This window comes from Arachis hypogaea, chromosome 14 (assembly GCF_003086295.3).
Source record: "Arachis hypogaea cultivar Tifrunner chromosome 14, arahy.Tifrunner.gnm2.J5K5, whole genome shotgun sequence".
NCBI lineage: Eukaryota > Viridiplantae > Streptophyta > Magnoliopsida > Fabales > Fabaceae > Arachis > Arachis hypogaea.
In genome coordinates, this window is record NC_092049.1 from 26,840,028 (window position 1) to 26,849,948 (window position 9,921).

General features: G+C 25.9%; 1 long non-coding RNA gene across 1 annotated transcript; it reads right to left on the bottom strand.

Annotated features, from left to right (window-relative positions):
- Window positions 1-4,349: 4,349 nt before the first annotated feature.
- LOC112740348 (uncharacterized) lies at window positions 4,350-9,314 on the bottom strand. Its single transcript, XR_011871785.1, has 2 exons — window positions 9,214-9,314; window positions 4,350-4,764 (listed from the first exon to the last, which is right to left on the bottom strand). It is a non-coding gene; the product is annotated as an uncharacterized lncRNA (long non-coding RNA).
- Between the last annotated feature and the right edge of the window lie 607 nt (window positions 9,315-9,921).

Below are 9,921 nucleotides of genomic sequence, written 5' to 3' on the forward strand. Positions count from 1 at the left end.
GACTTTTCTTATTAATTTATTTTAATCATGCAAGATTTAATTCATGGCAAACTATATGTGACTAGACCCTAATTCCTTAGACCTTTTTAGTCTACTCTAAAATTCATCAACAGCCAATTCCTTGGTCAATTAATTCCAATTAGGGGTGAAGTTCAATTCTAGTTATATGCCACAGAAATCCTAATTACCCAAATATAAGAGGATTATATGTCACGTATCCTGTTAAATCCAGATAATTAAAATTTAGGAGAAATTGTTTTCAAGCTATTGTTCAAGTAAAGAGCTTTTCCAAGTTATACAAGAACATAATTAGAAAGAGGGTCATATTTCCGTTCCACCCAAATTCATAGAATAAAGAACGAAAACAATTTTTGAATTATAAATCAAAACATGAATTAAAATAGAAAAATAATAAAATCAATCCATATAATAGACAGAGCTCATAACCTTAACAGTGGAGGTTTAGTTGCTCATGGCGAAGGAAAAATAAGGATTCTGATAAAATGTATTTTGGTAGTTTGGAATGGAATAATGTTGTTCTGGAACCCCCTGTTAGAATTCCTTTTTATATCTAATCCTAATTAATTTAAAATCTATCTTCTTAAAACTAAAATAATATATTTTCCTATTTTTAAATCAAATAGTGTTCAAATCAGAATTAATTAAAGCAGTCAGCATGTCTTCAATTTGATGGATGGGGACCACTTGCTTCATAGGGTCCACGCCTAACTTTGAGTGGGCATAACCATTCTTGTGTGAATCTTCCTTGAGTCTTTGCTGTCTCTTGGCTCTAATCTGTGTTTCTGGGCCGAAAACTGGGTCGAAACTCGGCCTGAAATCGCCCCTAGCATTTTTTGTGTTTTCTGTATATCGCGCATGTCACGCGTACGCGTCAGTCACGCATACGCGTCAATGGCCTTTTTCGCGTGTCACGCGTACGCGTCAGGTACGCGCACACGTCGCTGAGCAACTTTGCTTTTCACGCGTACGCGTCAGGCACGCGCACGCGTCGCTCCTCGCTGGTCAGCTCCTTGGTTTCTTCTCTTTCTCTACAGAAACTCCATTAAATTCATCCGAATGCTACCTAAAATAAACAAAAATTGCACAAGACACAAAGTAGCATCCACAATGGCTGAAAGATAATAAATTCTTGATAAAACTTAACAAATTAAATACAAATTCACTAGGAAAAGATAGGAAAGATGCTCACGCATCAACAACTAACAAAGAAACGAAAAAGGAAAATTATTCACAATATTCACAATAACCAATAATAAGGCACACATTTGCAATTTCCCGGCAACGGCGCCATTTTAATGATCGAATTTTTGCTAGTAAAGAATTCACAATAAATCCTCGTTGCTAGTATAGTTTCTAAACCAACAAAGAATCCTTTCATGCAAAAAATTCGTTTGTCACTAAAGCAAACCCAATAAAATTAAACCGAAGTATTTAAACCTCGCGTCGTCTCTCAAGAAATTGCAGGGAGGTGTACTTATAATTGGTTATGGAAAAGTATCTTTTTGGGGTTTTGAATAAGGAACAAGAAAAGTAAATTGCAAGAATTAAACTAATAGCTAATAAAGCTCTCGGCAAGGTATGAGAATTAGAAGTCCTATCCTAGCTATCCTTATCAATTGTGACATCAATTGTCCATTGCTCCCACTTAGTTAACCTCTAACTATGAAAGAAAGTCAAGTGGATGAATCAATTTGATTTTTCAAGTCCTAGTCAACTCCTAAGGAAAGACTAGCTTTAGAGGGATCCAAATCAACTAGCAACTTTCAATTATCAATCAACAAGGAAGTTTGATAACTCAAGAGTCTCTAATTACTCAACCAAAGCGAAGAATATAAAAATCTAACTTAAAATCCTACCAAGCATTTTATCAAACACTTGGAAGGCACAACATAAAAGCATATAAAAGCAATAAGAGATAATAAAATCCAAACAACCAATTGAAAGTATCAATAACATAAATTGAAGAAAGCAATCATAAATATGAAATACCTCAAATTGCATTAAATAGAAAATCAAATCTAACATGAGAATTCATAAACTAAATTGGAGAATAAATAAATCAACAAGGGAAGATAGATAAACTAAAGTAGTAGAATAATTAAAAGTAGAAGAGAAGCTAAATTGAATTAAAGTAAAAATCTGAAATTGAAAATAACTAAACCTAAATATCCTAATACCTAGAGAGAGGAGAGAGCCTCTCTCTAAAAACTACATCTAAAACCTAAAAAATTATGTGAATAAATGTTGTGTGAATGAATGAATGATTCTTCCACTCTGCAGCCTCTAATATGTGTTTTCTGGGCCGAAAACTGGGTCCAAAACCAGCCCAAAATCACCCCCAGCGCTTTCTGCAATTTCTGCACGTGGCGTATGTCATGCGTACGCGTCGTCCCCGCGTACGCGTCGTCCACGCGTACGTGTCGCTTGAGAAAAATCCTTGTCACGCGTACGCGTCTCTTGCCTTCTGCGCCAGTCACGCATACGCGTCGTCCACGCGTACGCGTCGCTACCAGCTTCTCAAAACTTCATTTTCTTGTGTTCCTTCCACTTTTGCATGTTTTCTTTCCATCCTCTAAGTCATTCCTGCCCTATAAATCCTGAAAACACTTAACAAACATATCACGACATCGAATGGTAATAAGAGGGGATTAAAATTAGCAAATTCAAGGCCAAAGAAACATGTTTTCAATCATAGCACAAAATTAGGAAGGAAAATATAAAACATGCGAATTATATGAATAAGTATGAGTTTAGTAGATAAAATCCACTCAATTAATCACAAGATAAACTATAAAATAGTGGTTTATCAGTAACCAAAAGATTGGAATGGGCCTTTGCTCCTCCGTTTTGATCATAAAATATTTAGAAAGTATTAGCTTTGTATTAGAAGAAACTTCCATTTTGTTGCAATTGATAGTTCTGAAATATATTTCAAGAATTCTCGTTGATATTGCCGAAGCAAAATACAACTACTGCTCTACCTTCATGCCTAATCCTTTTGAAGTTGTAATAACTGGTCTACATAGTTATAGGTTTGTAATATTTTTTGTTAGGTTTGTAACATAGTTTATTATTTTTTAAGAGAAATTTGTGTATCAATATTTTGAGTTTAATGAAATATCTCATTTTGTAGTAACTAATTTTAGTATATTTATATTATGCATAATAATAACTATTGTTGGAAAAAATATGTACTTGATTCTAGAAAAAAGATAGTTCGTTGCTTCTAAGAAAATGAGCATAATATAATTAAAAAAGTCTTAAGATTTTAGCGGCAATAGTAATGACAACTAAAAGTGAATAATATTACAATTTTAGAATTATTTTTAGTGGCCATATAAATTGCCGGTAAAATGAGTTTTGGCGGCAATAGTAATGGCCACTAAAAGTGAATAACATTGCAATCTTAGACTTATTTTTGGTGGTCATATAAATTGTCAAGAAAATGGCCGCTAAAAATTATATACTTTTTGCAGCCATTAAAACCGTTTTTACTAGCAAATATTATAATTATTGCTGCTAAAATCTTTTAACGACAAAGCATAAGACGGCTAATGTCTAATTGTCGCTAAAAGCAAAATAAATGGCCGCTAAAAGTGATTTTTTTTTGTAGTGTGTCTAGTATAATTCTACATAATATAATAAATTCCGTACAGGAACGAATACACAGTACATGAATTCATATGTAAAATATTTTATGGGAGAAGTATATCAATAATGATAAAATCAAAACTGATCATCTATCACATAATCAATAAATTCATGTACTATAGTTCCAAAAGACAAAGGTTACGTATTTTGCCTCCGCTGAAGGTCTTGTGACAATATCTTGCTTTTTTGCATTTTATGAGAAAAATGAAAAAAAAAAAAATACTAACGACTGATTGATCGCTGAGTATCAAGACGTTACCCTCCAATTCCCCCTAAAAAAATTGACATTGTTGAATCTAAATAGGGATGCTTTTAAATACCTTAGCATTTTCTGTGTTACCCGATAATAAGCCATTTTGGATAACATATTTTTAATTAAGTAGAAGGATAGACTAAAGGAATTACTTATTTGAGATAAAAAAATTATTTTAAAGACGATAAAAAATTTACTTAAAATAATCTAAAATTATTTTATTTTGTATTTTTTAATTATTGTTAGACTAATTGAGTAATGAGTAGTATTAGATGTAATAAGCCAAGTGTATAATTATAAATGTTAAATATAAAATATTATGGATGTAAGTAAAATAACGTTAAGTTATTATCTCCCTAATGTTATGGTTAAAATATTTTCAAAATACAACTAAGAAAAACAAAATTAATTTTCACTCAAAACAAAAACAACTTAAAGTATATATTGCTTGAAAGTGATCAAACCTTTCATAACAATCAGTAACAATATTAAACTTTAATTTGTCTAAGTTTAAAAGTGATCAAACTCATACATTAGTTTGTAGTTCATGTAAGCTTTTGATCAACACACCATGCACCATCATAAACAGTTGAAGGTGCAAATGCAGACAGCCGTTGGACGCCTAAAGAAGCCAAGGCATTTTCCGGTAGCTCCCTGGCCAAGGTGCTTAAGAGCACAAGCATTGGTACACCATTGTTTATCGCACCCTCCTCCTGGCATATGCAACTTATCTTCACATCTTTTCTGCTGCAATGATGAGCAATTGTCCGCAACACCACCACTACCACCACCATCTTTGTTACACACTTCACTACTTGTCACCGTAATCATAAGAGCACCTATGTAGTATGTATATATGTAATACATGTCAATGTTCATGTGCTTTAAAATTTGGAACTTTTAGTATTAGATGGTTGTTCATATTCAATTTACAGTGAACAATATCATGGGTATAGCTAGAAATGGTTTCGCGAGGTAGACAATGACTTTTGTAAATAATGTGAACAATAAGTTCTAAAATTGACCCAATAAAATAAAAAAATACTCCACCCTCAAATTACTTCCTAAACTTTAACATTAGGATAACCATATGCACACCTAATGAATTGAACTCCAGCCATTGTTAACTATGCATGAGTAAATAGAATCAAAAGGAATAACCATCTAATTAAAAATAATGAACATAATCGATCATCTGCATACCTATTGAATTAAATATTTGACATATCTATTATTCACATTGTTTAGTATTCTCATTGTTTACCTATACTTTTTTAGCTAAAAATTGTAGTTATACACCAGTTACTAGGGAATAAATACATCACCCCACAACAAATATATATCAAAAAAAGTTAACAATGGAATGAACTCTTATGTTATTGTACATGAAGTATGTTTTGGTGAAATTTTTATTCTTTCTAGTTATTCTTAACTTATTTACGCAATACGGTTATTGATATTTAAGTTTAAATTGAATAATTAAAATAACCAATCCTTAAAAATATAACTCAATCTCCTGCTGATAAAATCATTGTATTATTCTATAATGAATTATATTTTGACACTAAAAATGTTGGCTTAGCATATTTTTTGTGTCAAAATATAATTTATTGTAGAATAATACTAGTACCAATATACATATATCTCTTTTCTTAAATTATTTTAAGAAAATAGTTTTTGTTAATTATGTAAAAATCAACATTTAATAAATATTATACTAATTGTCAATCATTTTAATTATACTAATTATCAATCATTATAATATAATTATGAATCATACATAATTAATATTTATATGATATTTATATTGGCACCAAACATGTTAACGTGGCACATTCTGATATCAATATACATATTTCTCTTTTCTTAAATTATTTTAAGAAAGTATATTATTTATAATTATATGAAAATCAACATTTAATAAATAATTATATTAATTGTCAACTATACATAATTAACATTTATATGATATTTATACTGGCGTCAAACATGCTACGTAGCGCATTCTAATGGTGTTAGTATGCCTGCCTCTTTCTTCTATTTCTTATTTTTAAAACTTATAAGTTTTAAATAATTATATTTGTTAGCATTTAATAATTAATTACGGTAATCATAATATTTTATATCATATCTTTTAATAATTACAATGATTTTTTTATATATCTCTATGAGTATTATATATAAAATGTTTCATTTATTGTTCCTGAAAATAAATTCTAAAACCAAAGTTTTTTGTTTTGTTTTTTAATTTTCTTTTTTTAACTATTTAATACAATAATAATGGATTCTTTGTTTTTTTTATTAAAAATGATCTTTTTAAGGCATAAATTAAAATTTTGTTATTCTTTTATGAAACAAACCTTATTTGTATTATTTTAATTATATAATAAATATTTTTACTCAATTTATTTTTTTTCATCTTTTGTTCTTACAACAAAATTATCTTTTACCACAATCATTATAATACCCTGCATACATCAAGTTTTATCTTAGAGTTATTTCGTTGATTTAGATGCTAATTATATGAATATAAGAGTTTAACACAGTAGAGGAAGTGAATTTTATTTTGCTAAAGGATGGTTGGATCTTCTTATATACTATAAGCAACCTAATAGAATGTGAGTGAAGTTATATTTCATAAGAAAGCTGAATTTATCATTGAGTTAAATGTGGTTATTCTTGCCTTGTCGCATTATATGAATAACTGATGATGGAGCTTATTTAACAAGAGGATGAATTTATATGAATTCAACATATTCAATTTGATCAAACTATTTTTATTAGTTGTCATTATGAAAATAATTCTAATGTATATGCATATAAGTTATATAGAATTGGATACCATAGATATTATTTAAATAACTTAATTCTAATAGTAGGATTTGGTTAGTTTAGTTTTAAAAGAATTTAAAAATTGATCTCACTTTATTAGTTAATTCTATTTAATTAGATATGTAATATTTAATTTATTAATTTTAGTTTTTACTATTTATGAATTTATTTTATCAGTAATATATATCCAAGTAATTTAATAAAAAATGCTGCTAATATCATAATGTCTCGTATAATTTTGATATATTTTTAATCTATCGAAAATAAAAAATTAAATTATTTAAAATAATAATAATAATAATATTTCTTTGTAAATAATAATCAATGCATATACTCTATTGTTTAAATTATTATATCATTAATTAATAATTTATTTTTTAATTTTAAAAGTATCATAGTTAAATGCATATATTCTAATTAAGAGATAATTATATTAGTCTATTAAATATAATTTTCAACTTGAATTTTGAAAATAAAATAATATTTAAAATTTTTTTATAGTTAAAAATGTCATGATTAATTAGTTTGTTTTAGGTAAGTTATTTTGAGATTTTGTTTTCTAATGTATTGGATATGATTTTATTTTGATTTTTTTATTATATCAATAATTAATTTTTTTCCTAATCTTAAAAATATTATACTTACGGAAAGAACACGGATATTAATATATGATTATAAGAAAGATAATATTATATATTATTAAAGTTAAAACCGGTGTATTAATATTTTAAATTAATTAATAGTAGCAATTTATATGATCATATTATTAGAAAAAAATATTTTAATTTGTTACTAATTAATAAATATAAATTATACAAATTATACTATAATTATACAAAATTATTTATTTTTAAATTAGAGAATTAAATTATTATATTATTAATTAATAATTTATTTTCTAATTTTAAAAATATTATAATTAAATGTTTAGACTATAATTAAGGAGTAAATATGTTAGTCTATTAAATATGAATTTTAAGAATAAAATAATATTTAAAATTTTTTATCGTTAAAAATTCTGTGATTAATTTGTTTGAGGTAGTTACTTCGAGATTTTGTTTTTTGATATATTAGATATAATTTTATTTTGATACTTTTTATTATATCATTAATTAATAATTTCTTTCCTAATTTTAAAAGCATTATACTTATAGAAGGAACATGCATATTAATATATGATTATGAGTAAAAAAATATTTATATATTATCAGTTAGAATAATACATGTAACAATGCTTTAAATTAATTAATGATAGGAATATATTTGAATATATTATTAGAAAAAATATAATATTCTAATTTATTACTAATTATATTAAATATAAATTATACTACAATCATACATAATTATTTGTTATTAAAATTAAAAAAATTTAATTATTATATTATTAATTAATAATTTTTTTAATTAATCTTAAAAGTAATTAAATGCATAGATTTACCTTTAAGAGATAAATATGTTAATCTTATTATTAGTTTATTTTAGATAATTATTTTGATATTTTATTTCCTGATGTATTGGGTATAATTTTATTTTGATGGTTTTTATTTTCTTTCTACTTACGCATGGATATTTTAAAAGCATACAACTATTAGAAAAAATATTTATAATATTAAATATTTTTAAAATTTATTTTATACGAAATATCAAATAGAATAACTTATCATTAGGACTAGAAATAATATAAAAAAATAGGATAGAATAATTATTGAATAGAACATATATGAGTTGAATTGTTATAATCAGGATAAATTTTTGTAACACGTATAAGAATAATGCATGAAAATTATGCTATAATTATGCTTGATTTGATTGTGTTGAGGGATTGTTCTTATGAAATTGTTGTCGATCTTAAATTCTTTGAAAAATTAGCTGACAGTGGTATATTTGATACAAATCGAAAATTTTTGGGACAAAATTAAAACAAAATAAAACTTAGGGTTATTTTTAAAATTTTTGTCAAATTTCAGAGACAAAAAATATACTTTACCCAAAAAATAAATATTTTCTGTGCATCATACAGATACATACACTAGTTAAGCATAAATTATATTACATATGTCACTAATTATTTTTTTCAATAAAACAAAAATTTTTTAAATTATACCTTTCTATTTTTTTTATCGTCTTAGATTCAAATATTTACCACTTTTGAAAAGTTATACTCGAATGAATAAATAAATAGTTAAAAAAATAAATGCCAAAGTAAGACATTTTAATTATAAACAAAAACATGAGTTTTTAGTTTTTACACTAAAATATTTTTTTAACATTTTTTTAATTGTATAAAAAAATAAGAGGCAAATAATTTCTTTAATAATATTGAAGCTGAGTATAATAATATCTATAAATTTTCTAAAATTCAAATAGAATATATGTGATTCTACCAAAATAATGAGAAGCAGACACAGACATATACTTATTGGAAGATAGAGAAGGATCAGAGTTAAACTTACTTGATGTAATGAGGAGAAGGAGAACGGTGTATTGTGAGAAGTGGTTGGCCATGCTTTTTGAGGAGTGAGGAATTCACTATCACTCTTCAAGAGGTTCTTATATTTATTGTCTACTAAGAAATGTGGATTCTTGTGTTCTTTTTATACTTATATCTGAAAGAGAAATAGAATTTACATAACGAGTAAAAACATTATTCATTAATTCCTTTTTAAATTATATATTTCTTTCAATATTTATTTTTATTATAAATTAACTGTTCTTTTCTTAATTTTAAAAAGTTATTAATTTTTATCCACTATATCATTTATAATTAGAAAAAATGTTAGAGATTATTGGAGAGAAAAAAATAATATCAAAAATATTTTTAACTAACAATAAAAATTAATTTGCAAGAGAGCAAATAATACATCCAAGTAGCAGATATATGGTTTCGAAAATAAAAATTTTATGTGCACATAAAAATTAGCTATTAAATTAATATTATAGTCATTATCTATTTATGTATAAATATATGTGTTATTTGTTTAATATTATTTTATATTGATAGATGATAACTGATTTTTAGTATATAGATAATATGATTGTTTTAAATTTGGAAAAGTATTGGTAACCAAGAATGAATCTGCCAACCATTGACAACTATAATTAATAATTATTTATTTAAAATTTAAAAAAAATTAGATCTAAATAATAAATGTAACGACTCA